Source organism: Periplaneta americana, chromosome 12 (genome assembly GCF_040183065.1).
Source record: "Periplaneta americana isolate PAMFEO1 chromosome 12, P.americana_PAMFEO1_priV1, whole genome shotgun sequence".
Taxonomy (NCBI): domain Eukaryota; kingdom Metazoa; phylum Arthropoda; class Insecta; order Blattodea; family Blattidae; genus Periplaneta; species Periplaneta americana.
Genome location: NC_091128.1, coordinates 20,006,828 through 20,032,852, shown reverse-complemented (window position 1 = coordinate 20,032,852; position 26,025 = coordinate 20,006,828). Strand labels below are relative to the sequence as shown.

Genomic DNA, 26,025 nt, shown 5'->3' with positions numbered 1-26,025 from the left:
AAATGATGTACATTGAGAGTTTCCAGACGGTGTGGCCTTCTCATTCTGGCGTTACATGGCATGCCAGAATGTTTCCTTCCGCCTTATAGGCTTACTGTCCTGTAATTTAGGACGATGCTAGAATTGCTGCTCTTTATTTTAATCAGAACCTACTAGTATAAAAGAGGACCATTTATTTCGAATCTTCACGTATATTGCGTAAAGCTGTAGTAGGTTTGTTGGCACAGATTTATATGTTTCGTCCATTATCCAATAATGATTTCTTGATAACTCTTTTAGATGTCTGTCGGTTGCAAAAATCAAAATTTTTCTTCACTCTCTGGTTCAAAATGCATTAACCATCTACACCCTATAATATTTGGCATGCCTTTCGGCTATGACGTTCGATTAGCTGATTGTTTTTGGATCTTGAGGCAGATGTTCATACCTGGTGAGGAACAATGTCCTTCTAATGGTTGATTTTTTGATAGTTTGACATTTCTTTCACTTGACATACTCTGCAATTTATTTTGAAGAATGAGGAAATTAGTTCTCTGGATGTATTTGCTATTTCCTTCTTAGACACCATACACTCTTTCGCCTGATTCTTCTCCAATCAACAATATGGCAGGAATGATCTGAAGATGCCTTTATGATTCTGGTCCCGTTATGCGTTACTGTTAGTAATGAGTTACACTCGCCATTTAAATCACAACGCCACACAATCCCATCTTCGATAGTTCTATATTTGGTAAACATTATATATAAATTTACGGCGTATTATTTCGGTTTGTGTGTATCTAATTTAATCACTCATAATTTTGAAAGTGAAAGAAGTAGTGAAAATACTTCGGATTTGGAAAGTTATAGAAACTATAAACACAATAAATCATTGCGAAAACGATAAAATTGAAATAGTATATTGCGGTACAAGTGTGGTAATAGAGTTGAGGAAACAGTTTGAGAAAACGAGGCCCAAGTTTTTCAGTTTCCGAGATTCTGTTATGCACTTAACGCATGTATAACGTACGTTATTTTGTGGACGATCGTCATTTAAATAAATTTGTTTTTAATTTTGAATGATATATAAATTTGTTTCGTAAGTAAAAATGTTCCCTATAAGAAAGTTATCAACGTTGTTGTCAAGGCAGTATGTAGATTATTTTGTTTCAGTGCAAAGAGTCATTGTTTCTGATAATGAAATTTGTATTACTCTGACTATTTCGTTTATATGACGTCATTACATTTTCGACCAATGAAGTGTAATGAAATTTTGAATTCCAACCAATCACAGTCATACTTTGCGATAATTTTTGCAGCTAGATTTATCGCTATCAATTTATCGCATGGTCGTTCTTTTGTTTAGTCATTGTCGCCAACTGTTCCCCGTAAATCGATGATCATGAATACATTAAGATGCAACTACACGGTTAAACTTTTCTTTCAACTTTAAAGCAATGAATGCAAGATTGAGATTAATATTAATTAATATATTTACGCAGTGAAGACGACGTTCAAAACTGCGCTCCATGGTAGACATGAAATCTTCATGCATCTTAATTTAACGTACGTTTTAAACTTGATTCTTTCAATATTCTTCCCAGATTGCATGCATTCGCGATTGGAATATTGAACTGTGTAGATGCAGCCTTAGTTCCGTTACACACTACAGCGAGAATGCGTTTGTCGAGCTATAAAAAATGCTTTCCTGTAGCACGTAATAACGGTCGAAATAAGGCACAGCTGACACTGGTCCTGCTCACACAGGTAATCTAACCTATAACTGTAGCCTATAAAATACATCTTCATCTTCCAATTCCATGTCCATTGTAGGCTATCTGAAAAAAATTACATTCCTTCATTCAGATTATATAACTGCGTTTTCAACAATTCTTCATTTAATTAATGTAATAATCAGGTTACTGTAATTATATTATAAAATTTTAAATTAAATCATGATTTCAGCAGATAATGTATTTATATTATAATAATAAGAGAAAAGTGCAGTAGGCCCTACATGTAATTAACATTGTTAAACCTGTATTTCGCTTTTCGCAATTGGCATTACTGAATAATAACATCGAATTTCTTTATTGCAGTAGTCGATATTCATCTATTTTAACTTCACAATGTCTGAATAGGTTAAGTATTCGTAAATATACAATTATTAACATTTTGTGATCGAATTTTAGGGATATATTATTTACATTTTTATTTTATTCACGAAATAGTCCTAATAAATGTGACTCGAGGTCTGAGATTTCCCAGATAAATCCACTCGCTTCGCTCGTGGATTTATCGGCAGATCTCAGACCTCTCGTGACATTACTACAGATAATTTCTTAGTGCAACCCTAAAGTATAAAAAGCATAAGAGCACATTAGATATATGGTTGCTACCACAAACATGATTTTTGGTTATCAAACTGTGTCGATGAAAGAAATGTTAGAAGCACAATAAAGTATATTTTTTAAAAATAAAGCATAAAAGCGTAATATTTAAAATAGATCATAATTCTTGGAAAATGAACTGCATACTTCAATGCACTACTTATAACAATTGAACAACAATTAATAATAAAAACACTCACATTAACAATAAGAAGCTAGTTTTCCAACAATGAAAATTTCAAATTTTAAAATTTATGATATATTTTAAATTCTTAACTACAGTTACATTTGTAGTTCTGTAAGGAATAGGACAACAACTAAAATAATATTACAGACAAATACCTTACTATAATAATACAGGACAGCTAGCAGTTCTGCGCACGAACGGCGTAGGTGCTGCTACTTAGGCGGCAGGATGTGCTGAAACCCCCGAAGCAAGCTGCAATTTACTATAATGTAGATTGTTAGTGGGCTAGTAAATAGTTTTATTAATTAGTGCCGTGTTAAAATGTCAGAGTGTATATGTACTGTTTATAAATGCTACAATTACAGCATTACAAATTGCTTCAAATCGTACTTCCGATTTGCGAGGGATCATAAAACGTGAATCAACAACATTCTTTAGTAGGTCTAATGCCTTCGTCTCTGTGTTGATAGAACAATAAAATTTAGCTTTTTTATATAAGCCTAATAAATAAATAGAAGTTAAAATGTATCGGAAATTTTAAGGTTTTATCAAATTAAGTTTTACTGTTGTTAACATATCTTTACTAATAAAATTATTACAAGCATCAGATTACTACCAATTTTATATTTACACATCTCGAAGAAGGTCGATAATTGACCAAAACATGTTAACCAGGTACGGTAGAATTTAACACGAGAAAGACATATAATGCATTCCGAAGTTATCTTTACAGTTGTCAGCTATGGGTATATAATGCGTTATTGTAAATTCATTCTTAACCCATATGCCCGTAATTTGTATTTTTGAAAAAAGTCTTCATTGTCACAAATGATGTTTCTTTTAATCATAGTAAGAGAATAACAATGCAAAATCTCTGCTTACATAATCATTAGTGCCCATTTAACCGTGGGTCGAAAACGACCCTGTGGGCATATGAGCAATCTTTTGTTGCATATTACTGTAAAATCATCATAACGATTATTTAATAAAACTGTTGCACATAATTAATAAAAAATTACTCTTTTGCTTAATATAACTCAAAAATTTATTATTACACTTATATTTTGTGTATAGAAATACAAAGGGACATATGTACAAAACTACTAGACCTATACATTTAAACTATCCCTGTTACTCAGAAATTCCAGGTGGGTGCTATGTAATAGGGCATATTTACTAAGGTTGTTGGACATAATTTAGTCAACCTTTTACATGTTTTATATAATAGGAATTTTTTTTATTACTATAAGGATTCAGTTTTTACAAAAAAAAATATATATAAAACAATAAATTTACATAACTACTACTACCAATGATAAAAGAAATTTTGCACAACTAAAGTAGCCTACACCAAACAAAATATTACCGGTAACCACTAACCAAAGAAGTGCTGCTTTCATGAACTTACAAATGAAGGGAATGCAAATGGATGTACATCATAAAAAATACGCATGAAACTATATAAAACACTTATCATACAATGTTACATCACATCTTTTGCATGATTTTGTGGTTTTGCTTTTGCAGTAAACACATCTTTTACATTTCTGGCCCACAACGCGAGAAAAAAATGGACTCTAATTCTACAGAAATGGAACGACTAATTGAAGCTAATGACTGTTTTTATAAGGTAACTCTAGTCCCTCCAATTATCCCTCATGTTTCTACAGAGGCGGCCCAGGAAGATAGTTGTATTTCTACAACGTTTTCATTTTCGCAATCTGTGTTATGAACAATTTTATTGCAATCTACAGACTCCTTATTGACAAAAAGGTCCGCTGGAACCTCAAGTTGGCGATGGCACAGCGATTGCAACAATATTCGTCAACCGAATCGTCACCAGTTTCATTACCATCATCTTCAGGAGGTTGTAGAACAACTCAATATTTGAAACGTTTTCTTGAGAAGACACTGGCTCAAGTTCTTCCAGTATTTCGAAAGTGGTAAGACTCTTTTGTGAGATTTGTCGTAATTATCTCTAAAATAAGGGAAAACGAACGTCTTATAAGAAAACATTCTGATGGAGGCAGATAAAAATGTTAATTAATTTCTTTCATCATGTTAATAATTTCAAAAGTAGTGCTTATACAAATTTTGGCCACTCAACCGCAATTACGAGGGCCGTAGAAAAAAAAAACGTCGGGGGAAGTTAACAGAAAGAAAATACGATTTCACTGGAAAAATTTATTGCAACAGACAAAGCAATTGTAGAGCTATTTTTCAACATATTATCACCGGAATTGAGACATTTGTCATATCATGGGATGACAGAGACTTGCAAACGGCTATCTAACGCTGGTTCCGCTCCCAAGCGGCTGACTTCTACGACACAAAGATACTTAAAAATTGATCCCATGGTATGACAGATGTCTCAGTTCCAGTTGGGGATATGTTGACAAATAGCGCAACAATTGCTGTATCTGTTCCAATAAATCCTTCCATGCAATTGTGCTTTTTTGTGTAAACGGCCTCAGGGAAAATTACTTTCTGGACGGCCTCGAAATTGCGGTCGAGTGGCCAAAATTTGTATAAGCATTTCTTTTGACATTATTAACATGGTGGAAGAAAAATAATTAACTTTTTTATTTTCCCTCATCAGAATGTTTGCTTGTTAGCTGTGTTAGCGGGATAGTAGTTTTTCTAAAAAAATTACTTCACGTATTTATAAATCGTTAATGTTTCGTAAATTTTCATAGGGAATATGAAAATAAAGAAAACATGCTCACAATAATTATCAAAAATAATATTATTAGAAAATTTAGCAAAATATACGAAAGGTTCCCTATGTGCCCATAGGGTCGAAAACGACCCACGCCAAATTTCTTACACTATTACGCCTTTACCGAATACAATTCATGACTCCACCTCTTGTAATCATATTGGTTACTGCTTTTCCTATGTAATAACAGAACTAAAGAACTTAACAATGAATTGTGTACTTACATTTCTTTGTTGACGTGCATTATAGCCAAAATGAAGTGTTACACATTTTCAGTTAAAATGCATTGCAGAGAGTTACAACGGAACAATTGCACAAACAAAAGTGTTGCCAATATATTATCGAACACATAATTATGGTGTCCAACCGAAAATTTAAGCAAATATTAAAGGAACTAATAAAAATATGATGTTGGTCGTTAACGACCCTGTGGGCATATATGGGATGTCGGAAATAATTTTGTCTCACTAAAGCAAAGAAAAATATGTAACAATTAATTACGGAAAGTAATACGAAGTATCAAATATTTTTCATAATATCCAGCTTTGAAACAAGGTAATAATGTTACATTAAGTACTATTCAACATTTCTTAAGTGTCTCATATTATATTATTCCACATTAGTACCTCACTTTTCAAACAATAGTCCGATTCCCACTATGTTAATATTTATATTTGTGAACGTAATTACTCACCACTCCGCTATATGCCAGGTCAGCGATATTTCCCACTCACGTCAATGTTGCTAGTATACAGCTTCCGGTATTATTATAGTAAGGTATTTGTTACAGAGTACAAGTTTAACGGTTTTATGGACACTTCACACTCTGAATGAGAAGAGTTCACATCTACTTGATGCCAGAATGCCGAAAAAATTTGTAACTGCGATACAAATGGTTCGCGAGTTTCCTATAGATAATTTTGTGGCTGAAAAGGGGAAACATTTGTGTACTTTATGTTTACAGTGTATTAATTTCGAAAAAAAAATCCATTGTGCAGAAGAATGTGAAAAGTTTTAAGCATAGATCTCGGAAACAGAGTGATGGACAGGGTTCAACTTCAGGTAGTCCTAGCAGTATACGTGCCAGTACGATACGTCAAGTATGAGAGCGTATGGAAAAATCCAAGAATAATATGAGAGATCTTGTGAAAGCATTCACTTCTGCTGATATTTCATTGCATGTCCTTCGTAAACAATGATTTTGTCAGTTGATAACAACAGCTGCTGTATGCAGCCGGCTCCCAGAGAAACCACTTTAAGAAGGTGTCTTGCAAAGTGTGCTGAAGACGACTTTCAGTTAACTAAGTCAAAATGTGAGGGAAATTCTGTCTATCTAGTGGTTGATCAAACAACAGATATAAAAAAAATCGTAAGGTGGTGACTGTTCTTGATACTCCACTGGGTGTTGTGAACGAAAAACCCCGTGTTGTGGAAACCAAAATTGTTGAACACTGCAATGCCAATGTTATAGTAAATTTAATACTTGACACTAGATCTTATTGGTGATTACAGAAGCAAATTTATTGTTTTAATATCAGACACTGTACCATATTATGCTTTCTGCAGGCAGGCGACTGGGTGGAGTTGCAACTCAGCTTTTACATTCTTACGTATTGCATCTTTGTGCTGAAGAGATAAGATTTTCAATAAAAATTGCTGATGAATTCATTGCAGCTGTTAAGGCTACTTTAGCGAAAACTCCAGCCAAAAGGGAGAGATTGCTGAATGCCTAAAAGAAGCAGGGACATTTGTTCTACCTCCAGTTCCTGTAATAACTTGCTGGGGGACGTGGCTGAAGGCAGGAAAAAATCAATCAATTAATTTCAATGTAGTCTAACATTTGTTTGATTTGGAAGATGGTGAAGGGAGTGCTGCTGTAACAAACTTAAAGAAATTGATTGAAAATATAGAACTTCTACTTCACTCACAGCTTTATCTAAAATTTCTGGTGGACTCTGCAATCAAGTATAGGTTTTGGAATAAGATAATCAAGATGTAAGAAACGTCTGACTTCTTCTATCATCATTCTTCAGATGGTTCAAAGTTCAGCTGCAATGTGTAAGAAAATAGCAGGATATAAGAATGAACGTCATCCTGCTCTAAATTTCTGGAAGGAAGTTCAAAATTTAGATCCAAAATTAGCTAATCCTGAGAAGATTTCTTCGGTTTTACTACAGGTGAACTGAAACGTGTCTCTGTCATTGATGTTCCAGTGGAAGAAATATCAACATATGCAGCAATGGTACATGGAGAAAATTTGTTTCGAACTTCTGCTTTATCCTTCTGGCAGAAACATTCCACCAAGATGCCTATCCTAAGTAAGCTGACAATGAAGGCAATTATGGTTCCTCCATCATCTGCTTCAGTTGTTTGAACACTATACGTCATACCTGACAGAAGAAAATATACAGTCTCATTTACAACTTGCAATTAATCAAAATCAACTTCAATACGGCGTTTTTCATGTGGAGAGTGCGAGTGACAATGACAAGGATGACTAGATTTTCATTCATTTCATGACTAGATTTCTTACAGTGTATTATTTTGTAAACTTATTACTTATTTTGCAAACTAACATTAATGACAAAAAAAAAATCAGTTACTATACGTAAACAGTATTTTGCAGCATAGTGGTTATTCAGAAGAACCACCGGTTTTTTTTCCTTTCTAAATCTGTTGGCATAGATATTCCACCAAGGAACCACCTCTTGAGTATACGTACACAGAGGCGCCATCTATGTTTTGAAATTGTGTGCAGAGTTAAAAATGTTGAAAAAATTAAGGAAGTTTTGTTATGATCCATGGTATGAGAAACATAAAAAATTAATTTCTGCTGCAAAGGGTTAAGTTTATTTTTAAGACAATATTACGTATTATTTATGTTAAAACAAATTCAAAATTAAACATAGTAAAGCATAATTTTAAAAGAGATAAAGCATAATTATAAAAAAATAAAATATAATGTAGATTGCTCTATTAATGAATATAATATGCGCTTAACTAAAGTTATGTAATCATTTAATGATTATGGCAAAAGAATTGGTTGAGAATTTAGTGGATGAAGAGATTAAACAAGCGTATAGGATCGATTGCGCTAAGTTAATACCGGAAAAGTCTAAAAGAAAATGTTTATTTTTCTAAATTACAGCTCCATTTGTTTTCACTAGTGGTGTAAGTAGTAATAAAAGTATTGTGGTTTCTTTTGTTTGCATACCAAGCGGAGAACGTATGGTATTGTCACCTTACGGAAGATTTAAAAAAACAATGGTAAGTTGTGAAAAAAGGTATGATCGTACAAAATACTATAAAAACACAAAACATTACTGTGGGGAAAAAAAGTAAGAAAGACATCATTTAAGATAAATAAGTTAATACTATGTGGTATATGGTGAAATTTTGACGAATTCCAGTAAACCCGCAAGAACTGTTACGAATTGTAATTGTGTGACGAATCGTAATTTTACGAATTGTAACTTTGTGACGAATCGTAATTGTTACGAATTGTAATTGTCTGACGAATTCTAACTGTTCCCAATAAATTGTGTTGAGTTCCCAGGTTCGTTTTTCAATGATATACTTGAGCTACTTTTATTTTTTTCATAGTAAGTATGCCGAAAACAATCATTTGTAAGCTTTTACTAGTAATATGTTTGTATTATATAATAGTAATAATAATAATAATAATAATAATAATAATAATAATAATAATAATAATAATAATGGTTTATTTTAACTGGCAGAGTTAAGGCCATTCGGCCTTCTCTTCCACTCAACCAGTGCGATACAAAAATACAAAATTACTATATTGCTAAGGAGCAAAACATAATTAATACAATAAAGTACAATACAATACAATACAATACATAACAATTCTTTTACCTTCCCAACACTCCAATGAAATAATTATGTACTAATAATAACATTAATAATAATAATCATACCTAAATATAATTAAATCATTAAACTCGATTATGATTATAATTACAACTTTAATTTGTCTGCGTCAGTAAGAAATTGTTTAGCTTTGTCTTGAAAGTAGTTATTGTCTGGCAGTCATAAGTAAGCAAGTGAAATTATTGTGTGTAGGACGAAGATATATATAGTCTATAAAATGTATGTCGGAGTCCCAATTGAAAATGAGAATAAATATTGGACATCTCAAGTCACCTGTGGTTCTTATAGATTACATTACAAGAATGGCTTTGTGGGACCAGAAAATGTATGGCATTTCCTCTACGAGTACCATGACTTCGGCTAGTGCCTTGCAAACAGCACAATATTTCTGTGGCTTGTAGCAAGGACAACCAATGTCACTTTTTTTGTCGAAAATGAGATATGACTGCTAAGCGGTAATACTTACCTTTATTTTCATATGCAAGAACAGCCAATGTCCTATTCATCCCTAAAAACAAGCTATAGGTGTTTCTCACACCAATGTAATTGCACAGAAGGTTAAAAATCCCAATTCAATAACAACCAAACAAGACATTGTGGTACTGCTATATGGGGACAAGCATAGTACAACAATAGGACTGCAGATGATTTTCATCATCGTCATCCCAACATTCCAAAACCTTCACAATGTTGTCAAGTTGTTTCATATACTTAAAACAACTTCAAATGTACACGGCAAGAAACGAATTGATTGTACCAAATCTCCTACCGACTGACAGCATTCAATAGACGTGATTGTGAAGATGACAGCCAGTCCTAAAAAGTCAGTACGCTATGTGGCTCGAGACAGTAGTATCAGTTGAGAATCTTTTCGTAGAATATTGATATTGAAATCTGCACGTTTTTACCCATACAAATTACAGCATTTAAACACAATGCATGAAGAGGATCTACCCAAGAGTCGAAAATATTGCAACTATCACACAGCGTTTGCGTACTGATCGATCGATCGATTCTTCCTTCAGCATGTTCTGTTCAGTGAAGAATGCCTACACCTTCTGGATGGGCACGCTCGTACACAAAATGCACGACACTGATCCAATTAAAACCCAAGATGGATGAGTGAAGCTAATAACCTTGGTGCTCCAAAAGTTGTGGTGTGGTGTAGAAGACTAGGTTATTTGGTTTTGGAACCATATTTCTTTGATGGAACAGTAAACCAACACACATTTAGGGAGTTGCTGGACAGCAATATAATGGAATTCCTGTATAATTTTCCTCTGAACAACGAGTAAGAATGTTATTTCAACAAGATGGGGCCACGGTACATTATGCTCTAACAGTTCACCAGAAACTAAATTAGATGTTCGGTGTACGTTGGATTAGACAAGGTGGACCTCAGTCATGACTTCCAATGCCACCAGATTTCTTTCTGTAGCAATTTGTGAAAAAGCACTTTTTCCAGACAGAGCCTACATCTATAGATGACTTGAAACTAAGGATCACTCATGTTATCCACCACAACCCACCTGCAACACTTTAAAGCGTAACAGAAGACTCTCAGGATCGAGTGAGCAATGTTTTCAAGAAAATGGAGCACATTTTGAACATAAACGGTAGTGAACATGCTGTACACAATATTGCTTTTCCAATTACAGTAATGTTTCCCATTTGTCAACTGACTTCTTTGTCACACGGTATAAGTTTTAAGTAATAATAATGTAGGAAGCAAGACGAAATTCGATATAATATGTGGTATCACTCAAGGAATGTTGAAAAAAGAAGCTAAAGTTTTATGGAATTGAATTTATAATAGGCATAGTCTATGGTCTATACAGTGATGGCGATGCACACAGTGCTGAACGGCAGCAAAACCTGGTAAAAATACAAGTAACCGAGGATGATGTCTTAAGAATTAAATTTTGGAATTGGTTTATTTTACGACAATTTATCAAGTAAGATGATTATCTAAAGGTATGTATGAAATGAAGGTGACAGTGCCAACGAAATGAGTCGAGACTCTAGAGTCGAAAGCTACCCGGCAATTAAGAACTTCAAAAAACTGCACAAGATTGGAGAGGAGACAGAGGAAAGGCTTTGTACGAGTAGGAACAGAACTGAATGTATAACTACTAGATAATGAAATAACTGAACATTCAACTAAATTGGACATATCAAGAAAATGAAGTGATATATGCAGGCACCATTAAACTATGGGTCCAACGGAAGAACTGCCAGAAGGTAACCCAGGACACTTTAGAACGATCTATGAAGGCAGTAGGAGCAAAATGTACGTGATTCTTCAGTTGTAGAATGGAGAGAAGACTTTTTGAAGCACCCTTGTATTTCGTTGCACGTGAACTGCAATCTCAGAACAACGTTGTCTAATGTTCTGGGGGTAGCAATTACCAAGAGTGAATCCTTATCTGAGAATCGTTACAGAGCGACAAGGGGGGAGGTAAGCAGCTCTCAGAGAATTTATGGAACCTCACCTCCGCAGATGGCGAAACCAAAGCAAACATTAGCAGGAGACAGGAACCTGACTCATTGCTCTGAAGAATATAGTAAAAACAATAGTTTTTAAATGAATTTTACACAATGCAATGAGAGCGATGACTTTACATTTTTAGGGCCATTCTTAAGCGTAATGTACAGTTAAAAATTTGACGCCAAATAAATATGAAAAATTCATCCTACATGTCTATGTAAAATATAAATGGTTTGTGTGTGTTTGAAAAGAATTCTTTCTCAACTGTATATTCAGACATAATTTTTCCGACATGTCATATATTTGCGTGTTTTTTGTTGTTCTTGTCATAGTTAGAAGGATTCTATACCCATACACTGTTGGACTTATTTGTAGATCAATATTTATGGCAAATGTGATGTCATAAAACGGGATGACTATAATAGTGGTCATTTCAACTACTCTAATAATAGTAAAAGTAACATTTTTTAAATATAATAAAATGTTATTTTCAAAATTAGCCTTTATAGCAATTGAAATAAACATGGAACAAATATATCTTTATTCCTAGTGACATTAAAAGAAGAGGATTGGTATGGGCTATTTACTCATAAAGACTAATAGGTCAGTCAAGTAGAATAGCCATTTGTAATGACCCTAACGAGTAGGCTATCCTTCTCAATCCCCCTTTCGATTTGAATACGTCCATAAGTTCGGTCCATTACTAATATTCCATTTCAGAAAGTCGAGGCATATTTTCAGGCTAGTTTTGTCGCCACTATAATATCTAAACGTTACTAAATATTCCAATGAAGTAAACGGCGAACGAGAAATGAAGGATAAGTGTATCCATGTTTACCTTGAGTTGAAGCGAATGACGTCACCTGACATGCTGAAGGGAGAATTTGAGGCACGAATTAGCGTGTCACGTGGCAGTACAGACAATATAAATAGACTTAGAAGCGATAGAACGTTCGCAGAAATGTGGAATTATTCGAAACTAATCAGGCTAGAATCTCAAATTGATCAATAATCAACAGTCAACAAGTTAAATTCGTAAAAATCGGCGAATGAATTTGAGTGTAGAGAGAAAATTCACAATGTTGGGTATATGCAGTGCAAACGGGAGCAGACGTATAAGCAATGGGTAGCAAACGAGAGAGCACGATGTTTAATATAGCAACCTACATGTTTACTCTCAATGTCTGCAAGATGACTACTTTCAGCACAGACAAGGTATACTGGGTTTTTAGGGTATCTGGAAAGAAGAGATGTTGACGTTTAGCTTAAAAGCAGTTTTATCAGTGATGTATTTACCCATAAAACTTGAGACTCTGTCTCCGATATAGCATTCATTTTTTTATTTTTCTTCACCTGAAGATGGAGATAGAACCAATCTTCGAAACGTTGTAAATTCCGTAAAATAAGCAGTGGAAAATATCCGATCAACAATAGCTCTTCTTTACAACGTACTGTTTGCTCCTTCCTCTTTTAAATCTATAATAATAGATTTCCAAGAATAATTCTCGATACGTATCTAGGTGATAAAAGAAGAGTTTGCAGGCCAAAAATAAAGTGGCTTGAGGATCTTGAAAACGAGGTATGGAGATGGGGATTAAAAGATTTAGATCGGAATGAAAGAAAGGATGTTATAAGGGAGATAAAGGCTAAACTGTGAGGGTCATTAAGCCAAAGATAAAGATGAATAATTGAAATATAATCACTTGTTTTTGCTGTTCACTTTAACACTGAATATAAAATCGTAAAATTTTTTAAAAATTTAAAAGTAAAAAAATGTTAAAATTATAAAAAATGTAATATACTTTATTGACAGACGGTACCGTTTCGACAGCGATGTAGAGTCACCATCAGTGTTACTAAAATACTACTTCTCTAGCTGGTCTTCATTTTCGGCGATTATTGTCTTCATTAGGGGGTTTGCTGATTTTATGGTGGTGGGTGGTTGTTTTTATGTTGTATATTATTAGATCAAATGATGTATGTGTGCTCAATTGTAACTTCGTATTACGTAGCTATATGTTGTGTATATGCTATTAATTATGCGAAATTATGTTCAATAGTATCAATAAAAAGCACATTGCAAGGATATGCAACGCTTGAGTAGGACTTAAAATTTCAATGCAACGGGAACAAGGTGAAATAATCATTTATTACTTAATTTAGTAGCAGAGTAATAACAGCAGCAGCCGCTGTAACAGTAATAGTAGCAGCAGCAGTGGTAGTTGTGGGCCTTAAATTTATGAAAGGCACAAGCACTCTTCTACTAGTCCCCCTTGATGAGGGGAAACAATGCCCTCACCCATAAGACCCCTTTGGATGGGCTCATTTTACTACCCGGAATAGAATGATTACACGCCCTAAGGCCATCCCGCTCTACAGACTCCCTTGCGAGCCACTTACAGAATCCCTTTATCTTTCCACGTAGGCATCACCGCGGTTCCTCAGTCCTGGTCCCACAAGCTACAATGAGCCCCTGGTACATAGCACTATCACCAGCAACTAATGACCACATACCACGGAGTTTAAGTTAGGTAGCCACCCGCAGCCGACTCTACGTCAGAGAAAACCCGAAATATGGGGAAGAAAGAGAAGAAATAAGAAGTATAATTATGATGGTGAAATGAGTCCGAGGTCCAAAGTCTAAAATCAGCCAGTTACAAAAAAAAAAAGTAGGCAAGCAAGTAATTGGATCGGTGTCTGGTAGAGTTCCCGGGTAGCTCAGTTGGTAGAGCGTTGGTACGTTAAACCAAAGGTCCCGGGTTCGATACCCGGCCCCGGAACAATTTTTCCCTCGAAATTATTCAAATCAACTTTACCTGAAAGCTTGATTTGCACAAAAATACTTGTTTCACATCCTAAAAAATCGGATACACATCAAACATAAATGAATAATTAATGAACAAAAAACAAACAATTTCTTAATATACTAAAAAAAGGCCTGTGGTGGGGACTAGTATCCCGTCCACAAACCACCTGCGTCAACAACTGCCCTCATTCTACGCGACATGGAGTCCACAAGATTATGGAACAGGTGTAAATTCTTGGCCATCTCCTCCCACGTATCTAGAACTGTCCCACAATTCGTCAGCTGTCCGAACGGGTAGTTGTTCTGCCCAATTAGAGCGTAGAGTCCGTTTGACTGCATCCCACAAATTTTCAATCGGATTCATATCTGGTGATTTTGGAGGCCAGTCGACCAGGTCGATATCAGACCTTCTCGTAAACCATCTTTGAATCCGGTTGACGGTGTGTACCGGCTGATTATCCTGCTGGAAGAAAAGTGTTCCTTCTGGATATCGTTCTCGGGCGGAAGGGATCATTACATTTGCTAAAATATGTTCGTAGATTTCTGCCGTAAACCGCCCGTGGATGCGTTCCAGAAGTCCTGCCCCATCGTATGACGTCACACCCAACACGCGACGCTCAGGCGACTCGATCTGTTAAGTCGTCCCATGAAGCTTTCATCGTATTTGTGCCTATCCATGCGATAAACTAGGCAGGATCATCGTTGCTACTGGAGATAATTACCTCGTCGGAGAAAATTACATTTCTCCAATCGAACTCCTGTTGGAGAATAGCATACGCTAGACTGTCCACGGCATCCACCATCGTCAAATGTTCTCTTCTCACAGCTCGATGACACCTTATGCCACGCACTCTATTGTCTCTCTTCCATCTTCAAGCGTAATGACGAGACAGAACGTTTTATTAAGACAGGAGTATTGCTTAGAAGAGAGAGGGAGGTTTATTATTTATTAGAGTTTTGGCATATTCTAAGAGATTTCACCACATAAAGATAGCTTTGCGAGACATATATGATGGCAAATTTGTAATTAAAAAAAAAGAGATTGTGGGAGATTCGAACCTTGAGCTCCTATTATTAACTTGTCCAATATACCAATCCACATCAATGCCGTAATGAATTACTCTACTGAGACTGTTAATATCTTTCCGGCATAATACTTGGTTTTCCTTATCATATTCGTTTCGGTTGATTTTGTATTTAACAATTGTATTATTATTTCATTCTTTAGAAGCCCTGATGCATCTAGAATCAACCCTCTATTCGATTTTATAACATATTTTACACTCTTAAACAAAATACAGCAAATTTAAATAGTTTAATTATGTGTTACCTTGTGAACTACGGCTTTGACGAGACGAGCATGCGCAATGTTAGTCTCTGGAACTTGGAAATTGTCGGCGGTCCATTCTTTTTGCCGTTAAGTGTACATGATTTGCTAAATCCCATTTCTATTGGCTACTTTCTAAGTGTCATCGCTTAGGTTTACACTGTAATAAATAGCATCTATAAGATGTTTATAGCATTCACATCAGGATAATAGGATTTGAAACATGTAGTAAATTAGAGTGCCGGCCAAGCTTTCGTTGGGTCTGAACATTTTTAGGACTCAATGGAAAAAGTAATGGAGTAGGTACTGCCAGCAAATCATAAAATGAGGTCTTTCTATTGTTATAAATACTGTCGGATTCAGTAGGTAGATCGTTACGAAGTGATCGATTTCCAGTACATAAGTTCATTTATTTTCGGAGTATTTAAGAAGACCGAATAATTAATTTCCATGTGTAAGTAGATTCATGGCACCAACTGAGATTACATCAACGAGAATTGTACAATAATATCAGATGTGTACCTACAGTATTGTGACAGTAATTCAATTTTATTTTGTATTCCATATAAATTAACTTTGCTGTATGATATTTCCAATAAGTTTCAGCTCTATTAACGCTCTATTTTGTCCTAAATTGTAGTACTGAAGTAGTGCGGTATCCTATATTACCTACAGTGAATGTTAAAGCTAATTACAAGTAAGAGTTAGTATTTCAGATTTTCATCAATTGTGGGAATTATAATGTTTTTGCTGAACTTACGCCTCTTCAGTATGAGAGTGAAATGCATTAATAAACTTTTCTCTTGCCACGAATTTTGAGATCTGTATCTATTTTTTTTTCTCAGTAATCGTGTTCGTATTTTGTGTTATTTTCAGTTTAATTTGTAATCTTTAATTTACGTATAATATAATGCAGTACAACCCCGTTACTCCGGAATAATTGGGGGGATAAGTTGTCAGAATTAACGAAAGTTCGGATTAACTGAAATAACATATTAACAGCAGACAGTGCAATACAACTCTGTTTACAGCAACTTAACATTCTATTATGCATTTAAAGACCACAGATTTACCCAAGATTTAGTTTCATGTAGCAACTGAATAGAAAGTGAGTAGTGACTGCAGTCTATACGTGACATAATATAATGTGATAGATGAGACAACACAGGACAAATATTTTAAACTGTCACGGAGCTATGTGGCCATTGTGACTGTTGACTTCCAGCCAATTTAAAACCTAGCATTCCCCATTTTAAGGATGTTGCTCTTTTGGTGTCCGGATCAAAATAAATCCTTATTATCGGGGTCAATATTAACAAGATTTTACTGAGTATACATACTTATATGAAGTTTTTGAAATTTTCAACTTAGTGACTTAACAATCAAGAAATAAACAAAAATCAGTTACATTATAACTATATTAAACATATTTATTTAACATTGGCACGAAAGCATTACAAATGCAAACATTTTCGCCCTCCTGGGGCATCATCAGGCGAAACATAACAATATCAAATATTTCAAACATCAAAAGTTAATATATTGCACACAAAGTGAAAATGTGTGTTATACAATTGTTGCATTGAACAAATGAATTCTGCATCATACTTAGAATTGTACTAAAAAACACTATGCTATGTGTGACAACATTGCAGTCCATAATTGTCGATAAAACATTGATGAATTAAAATACATTAAAATCATTGTATATTGCATTGATGTAAGCAAAATATTAATAATAATTACCATAAATTATGGCTATTTAATATCATTTGCACAAACGATGCAAATCTATCATTTGTGAATGTAAAGTCCAACTTTTCAACCTGATCAAATATTACATATTATAAGACGATGGGATGATAATATACCTTGACTGGTAATCTTGTAAAATACCACCATATGCTCAAGTTTGGGATCTGTAACGTATATATATATATATATATATATATATATATATATATATATTAGTTAATGTTGCTAAATTTCTGTGTTAAGTTGTATTTGTCTATACGTACATACTCAAGATGAGGACTGTGATATGTTGATATATGCTCGCGTATGTGTTGCTTTACTAATTGCACTCTGCTCTCGTGTCTGCGTATTGATATTAGCTGTGTTGACACGGGGAACTATTTTTAAATGGGTCAGAGAGTGTATAAAGGATTATTATTACGGATCAAATTCTCATTTATTACAGTACTATCTTGCGAATATTATATTGTTACATAAAATTCTTCAGCACTGTTTATTCATGTATTATTATAACATGATTATATGATTTTAAAGGTGACAGCACTATGTCAAAACTCGTGGCCTGTTTCTATTAAATGAGTGACGTGCTGAAGAATTTTATATAACAAAGCAATATTTACAAGATGGTACAATAATAAATGAGAATTTGATCTATAATAATAATTCTTTATACACTCTCTGGCCCATTTAAAAAATAGTTCCCCATTTCAACACAGCTAATACCAATACGCATATACGACAGCAGAACGCAGTTGGTAATACCAAGTCAGTTGCATACAAATACGCGAACAGATATCAACATATCACAGTCCTCATCATCAGTATGTAAGTATGGACAAATGCAACTTAACATAGAAATTTAGCAACATTAACCACTACAATATATATATATATATATATATATATATATATATATATATATATATATATCCGTTACAGATCCAAAATTTGAGCATATGGTGGTATTTTACAAGATTACAGTCAAGCTACATACTCATTCCATCTTCTTATGATGTGCAATATTTGACCAAGTTGAAAGGTTGGCCTTTACATTAAGTAACGATAGATTTACATCGCTTGTACAAATGATAGTCAGTAGCCATAAGTTATGGTGTTTGTTAATATTTTGCTCACATCAATGCAACATACAATGATTTTAACATATTTTAAATCATCAATGTTGGACTTTACATTAAGTAATGATAGATTTACATCGCTTGTACAAGTGATATTCAATAGCCATAAGTTATGGTGTTTTGTTAATATTTTGCTGACATCAATGCAACATACAATGATTTTAACATACAGCATTTTAATTCATCAATGTTTTATCGTCAATTGAATCGATGATTGCAAAAACATCATGAGTCAACGTTTTTATAAAATTGAGGTAATGTCATAATCCTACTGGTAGAATGCAGTTACACATATGGTGTAAAAGGCGCATGAGTCAGTCCTAATATAGGTGAGTGAGAACAAAATGCACATAAGTCAATGACTCATGCTGTTTTTGCACCCAACAAGTATTAAGAACTTGCAGCGATTTAATAGCAAATGTTTTTCGGCCATCACGTTGCCAGTACTTACAGAAGTTTCAAACATTCGCAAGGAAAGTGATAACACTACGGCAATTACTTTCGACTTCATGCAAAATATGCCTCGTCCGCATTTGACAGTCCAATGTTGTCTTCTTTTTGAGGCCATTATGTGTTTACTGTTTTGGAATTCATAATCTGAAGACTGATGATTCTAAATTCTTTATATATCATGAAGGAGAAGCCGAGAAGGTTGCAAATTAGGTGTGTTCAATGGTTATGAAATACATAGAAACATGTGTGCCTGAAACAGGACGAATTCTGCATGTTTTTTTTTTCAGACGGTTGCCAAGGGCAGAACAAGAATCATACTATCACTCATCAGATTCTTCCTCTCTCAAACTCATACTGAAAGATTTGATGAAATAATCACTACTTCCCACAACTTGGACATGCCTAATGACAGAGATTTCGGTGTCATCAAGAAGAAGCTGAAGAAACATGATAGGATCTACGTTCCTGGAGAATACTAAACAATCATTGAAGGAAAATGCACTAAATTTTCAGTTGAACATCTGGCAGCTGTAGATATATTCGACTTCAAAGCCTGTTGGCCACCTCATTATAAGCGGAGATGTCTTTCCAATGAATCATATGGAAAAGTAGTTCCAAGACATTCGAAGATTTCATTTGCACCATCTGAGCTTATGACCTTCAAATATAAAGCAGAGAACAAGGGCACTGTTGTTGTACAAAACTGTATCGATGGTATATCAACACATACTCTAAAGTTGAATAAGCCCAATACCATTTTTGCTATGCCTATTGGGAAATCAAATCCGTTAGGAAAGGTACCCATCAAGAAGTACAAATTTCAGGATACTGAAAATCTTGTCTCATACATCCCTAGTGAGTTCCAGGTATGGTATGACGACCTAAAACAATGGCCGTCGGAAGACGGTGAAGAAGAAGAGGAGGGTGATGAAATATTCTGAGAAGGAACTGATCAAATTTGAACACTGATTTTTGGCAATAAGGACTAGAAAACCCACAGATTTCTTAATGTTTGAGATTTGTATTCATTATATTGAGAATATCAACACATTAACAAATTACATTAAGTATATAACTTTAGTTTTGCTATGTAAAATAATTTAGTATGCTATGCATTAAAAAGGCAATGTTCAGTTATAAACAAATATTCAATTCAGTTGATTAGTGCAAAAACCATATGAGTCACAAACTTATTAATTCTAATTTCTCTCTACGTTAGTGAAATACATTAACTACAATGAACTCATCTAATAAGAATGGTTATTTATAATTACATAGAGTGAGCAGGTTATCCTCGAAACAGCAATATGAATACAAATTAGTTTATTGCTTCTCCTGTAAATTTAAGAATTGGCGGCTCGTGTGCTTTTTGCAATCATCGATCCAATTATAGACTGCAATATTGTCACACACAGCATACTGTTTTTTTTAATATAGTTCTAAGTATGATGTAGAATCCATTTCTTGAATGCAATTGTATAACACACATTTTCACTATGTGTGCAATATATTAACTTTTGATATTTGAGATATTTGATATTGTTATGTTTCGCCTGATGATGTCTCAGGACGGGTAAAACATTTGCATAATGCATAACAAATGTTATATTAATATATTTAAAACGGTTATAATGTAACTTGTTTTGTATACTTATTGATTCTTAACTCATGAAGATTGAAAATTTAAATAACTTGATATAAATATATATGGTCATTTGGTTATCTGACAATCAACATGAATTGTAAATTAAATTTACTGAGTATGTTTAATTCTTTTCTTATTCTATTATTACATTATTTACCTAATATATTATTAGTCACTCTACTTCGAAGAAAAGTATAATTACTTCCAATCTTACAAAATGTATTTTTCTTAGATTGACACTTTGCATCCATACATCAATGTCGGAATTCCTTTGCATCATAAATTGAAAAATTGTTGTTTATCGTAGCATTTTCAGTAGAATATCTTCTAATATATTGTAGAAATATCTAATATAATTATTTTATCTTCCATATCAGTATTTTCCCAAATACTGACTTCAAATCCTTGGCAATGAAATTGTATCAATGGTTGGAGTGAATCGGGGGAGGTGACTAAACGAGGAAAATGCTTATTTTTTTTGTAATTTCACATTCTTCTAAGAATCAACGCCACGCGCATGTCTTCATGATCACTGAGACATCTGAATGTCTGAAGAGTGGAAGCTAACTCATTTTGTCATGTTTTCTTGTTGTGAGAAGAAGAAAAGCAAGAAAACGCTCATTTTTGTGCTATAAAATAATAGCAAACGTATGTTCAAATTTTAATACCGTCTTGAATTTGTAATAACTATCTAAACTTTGTAATGGATATTGTAGTAAAGGTTCTAAAGTTTGTATTGTTAAGAAACAACTACCTTGTTCCACCATCTTAGGTTGCGTCACAGGACTTGGCATCTTACCCCGATACTTGGGGAAGAGCTCACATTTTTCGGGATAATTTGGGAACTTGTTGCAAGAAATTTATTAGTTTGTTTTATTTCAGGGAATGCGTAAACGTTACGTAAGATCCTATGATAGAGGTCAGTGGATTGAAGACAGTGTTCAACTTGCTATGTAACATGTTAGAACAGGGGTATGAACTGTTTTAGAGCATCGGAAGCATACTGGATTTCTTACCGTACCCTTAAACGCCGCCTAAAAATAATGATGACAAAAATGTACTCTATTGAATTCTTTGTGTGCAAGAAGTGACTTTACGAGTCTTGTACGCGGCAACAAAATATGTGCAATGACTGTGCTGCTAAATAGTGATAAACGAGTGAGAAAGTGTCCATGAGCTTCAAATGAAGTCATTTTTGTTATGTACATGTATCAAACCAAGTTCAGGTAAAATACAAATATCAGTAAATGTGTTAATAGTATTTGCCATCTTACCTCGAATATCGGGGAAAGATGCCTAAAATGCAGGTAAGAAGAAAACATTTTTCTATAAACATAGTAATTAATGTTTTCTGTTCTGTACAAAAAATGTAGTTTCAAAATACCTTCCAGACTTTGATATTTCAATATGAAATTAAAAACTAAATAAACAGTACAATAAAATTTTCAATCAAAGAAAAAGTTAGTCATCTTCCCCCGATCCGTTCTATATTGTACGCCACTTTATTAATAAAGACTTTTCTATAATTAATCTATTACAATTTTAAAACCATTATTTACTTTTGCTTAATTAAATTTCAATACCCATTACAAATAGTCTCTTGAGGTCCATTTCCATATCGATTAATTGAATCACAATATTGAGAAATTCCACATGTCTCTTTTTTTACGAAATTGAGTTCGTTTTCTAAACATGTAGACTCATGATTTATGAAGAGAAAACCCACATATTTCTAATAATATTCATTTTAGCTAAAGTGTTAAGAAAAATATAATTTGAGCACAAATCTAGGAACTGAGATGTTTTTTTTTTTTTTTGTATCTCCTGAAAAGTCTAGTTTTCTAGACATGTGGGGTTTCTCAATATTCCGGTTCAATTGTGAACCTGCCATTTGCAAAAACAATACATTAAATCAGTCAAATATAATCTGAGAAAGAATGAAACAATATATTAGAATATTTGGATCAAGATAAAAAATTGAAGCATTTGGACAATGGACGATGGAAAAGCTTGAAATTGCACTCTCTTTCCGAATACACGAGCGGGCGCCCGGCGGACTTTGTTCACTTCTAGGAGTAATTATTCTGACTTGTTGAGAATGAATGTTAGGAATAAATTATATAATGCAAGTTTACGCTTTATATAAATAACATAAACTCTTAACTTGCCGGTACTATATTCAATGTACTGAGTTGTCATCAGTAACTTATTCGGCTGCCGAAAAATGCCTTATCTGTTTTTCACACGATAGCAGCACTTCATTAGTAGAAAAACACTACCTGCCCAAAATAAGAGACCTTCCCAAATTAGGCTCCTTTCTTCTCTACGTGTCATGTATGTATGATGCATATATATCTAGCTGATTAGAACCAATTAAAAGGATAGTCTTTGTCTGATTTACAATCAGCTTGCAAAATATCACCCTAGGGACGACTACAAAGAACTGTTACAACTCTCACAGCTCTTTCTTGGAAAAACCTTCACCAAAAGCGTCTTATATCATTCAGATACTTTACATAGACCTAGATGGATGGCAAAACTGACATTCTGCTTAAAAATCATATTGTTTCGATCACAGTTTCACATAACAATACGAGAACTTTTCTGCATTCGTGAGTTCAACCTGTTAATGGAGCAATTGTTTGTAAAATCACGTTTTAAAGCAGCATATGTTGTCCTTGCTCCAAGGATGGATCTTGAATTGCTACAGAATTTTATAAAGCATAAAACCACAAATTAATCTACTGGAAATGCTGAGCTCAAAACTTTCTCAGAGAATTTATGGTATTTGAGTGAAATTCTAATTGGTATTCCATTTTTTGATACAGATGTACCTTTAGATATAGAAGTGGCCATGAGATCATCACTAGACAAACCAGAAGAGGACTCCTTTTCACAAAGAATTAAGATTAGTGAATAAAATATTGAAGTAAAGAAACTACCAGATTTTGATTAAAAAATAATAAGAAACTGTTTGGGGCTTTGAATTTTCTGACGAATTTCAAAACAGATCCTAGAACGTGGGATAAAAATGAGGACTTCAGTCTAGCCAGACAGAGAGTCGGATATGCCCAAGTTACTAACGAATCAAAAGAATGTGACATTTCGCTGATACAATCTTTCTACTCTGTGCTTACCAATCAAGTAAAATAGAAGCAGTACCTTCTGCAAGTAGTAGAAAAGCACCGCCAGCGATACCCAAATCCAAAGAAACTGCGTATTGTACAGTGAACGCAGTAAAAATGTATTTATATAACTGTAATCTGAAATAATGGTGTATATTTTCATTATGATTTTAACGAATATGTTTAACTGTATTGAACGACCCCTAAAAATGGCCAATTGTCTTCAAATTTTGTATTTAATGTTCAATTAATAAAATGAAGGAAATCGATGGTAAGACATTGACTTTTCAAAATTTTAATTTTGAGCGTCATCCTAATATATATATATATATATATATATATATATATATATATATATATATATATATATAAAGTTTTATAAACAGATTTCTGGACCGCATATACCTAAAAGGTCAGCAATTCTCACTCAGTGATACACTTTACATCAGACATGGGCAATATGTTCCTGCATGGGCAATATTCACCATATCTTCATTTTTTCCCTCCAAAAATATTTTACCTGTCTGAATTTACGTACAGCAAGCTGAGGTTGAACTCGGTACCATAGCGTTCTAATCAGGGCTATGTAAACTGGTGAAATATGGCGACAAAATTGTAGGTTTCGCCTTAATTTCCAAGAAACATGGTCACAAGTGTATTTTGTTATACAGGTAAAGCTAACTGTCTCAAGTGGTGAGTTGACATTTATGTAGAATATTAAAATATCAGACGGCACTTCGCTCTTGAACATGAGAAAGATTTTGGCAATCATAAACTTATATGTGATATTTTGAAGCAGAGTTGTTAAAAGTGGTTGATATTAATAAAATAGTTGTTACATGCGATAAAGAAATATGTTATTTTAGTTTAATTTGTTGTGCAGGTTGGAAAATGGGAATGTTTTGAAGAATGTTCAAGAATAATTTGTTAACAAAAAAACAAACCCACCATCACTACAAGTTTAAATGTAGTCCGATCAATGTATCGTATTTCAAACACATAGGCGAGCGATGGAGAACAGTACCTTTCTTCAAATTTAGGTAAAACAGAGAAGGAATCGTATGAATTATTACATAATGACAAGCCTCCTGACTTACGTAATTTCGCAGCTAAGACGCTTGCAATCTTTGAATCCACGTATATCTGCGTACAATTTTTACCTAAAATGCACTTAATGAAAACTATTGCGCGTACGAGAATAACAGCATATCATCTCGTAATTACTTTACGTTTGTGTGTCTAACAGTATTCGTCCTAATATAGACAGACTCGTTCTGACCAAACACTACAGGAATATAGAGCTTATAAGTGGTTATTTATGAGTGCTGAGTCAAAATGAGCAATTAATTAATTAGTAATTAATTATTCCGAATGAAACAAAACAAATTATTCTGCGGAATTGGAGATAACTTACGTTAATATCGGGACTATGGAATAGAATAGAATAGAATAGAATAGAATAGAATAGAATAGAATAAAATAGAATAGAATAGAATGTTTTATTTTCTCCGGCAGAGTTAAGGCCATAAGGCGACTCCAGAAGTGCATATAGATTGTTAGTTGGAATACTGGAGGGAAAAACACCGTTGGGTAGGCCGAGACGTAGATGGGAGGATAATATTAAAATGGATTTAATGGAGGTGGGATATGATAATAGAGAGTGGATTAATCTTGCACAGGATAGGGACCGATGGCGGGCTTATATGGGGGCGCCAATGAACATGCGCCAATGAACATAGTAAGTAAGTGTTTAAAAGTTAATCAATATTTACAGTCTGAATTGAGTAAATTTAATAATGAAATACATTTTTTTCATTTAGTTATATAGCATCTAACAAAAAAAATGCTGTGACGTTAGATTTCAATACAGTTGAAAGTTGCAGGTAGCAGGATCCCGTACTTCGGTACAGACAACATGAAATTTTCGTTGCTAACTTTAGCAAGCAGCATCATAAATAGATATCTGGACAGGCATGCGTCTAGCAAAACAGTTTCGACAGCCTTTCAAATGTTCTCCACGTCCGAAGCTTGTCAACTGTTACTGAATAAATAACATCTTTGGGGATCAATCACATTCCCTCTGCTTCCATATAACAGCCACGGATCCTGTAACTATGAGAT

At 34.0% G+C, this 26,025-nt stretch overlaps 1 non-coding gene across 1 annotated transcript; it reads left to right on the top strand.

Moving 5' to 3' along the window:
- The first annotated feature begins 14,364 nt into the window (after positions 1-14,364).
- On the top strand, positions 14,365-14,437 carry TRNAN-GUU (transfer RNA asparagine (anticodon GUU)). Its single transcript has one exon. It is a non-coding gene; the product is annotated as a tRNA-Asn (tRNA).
- Positions 14,438-26,025: the final 11,588 nt, after the last annotated feature.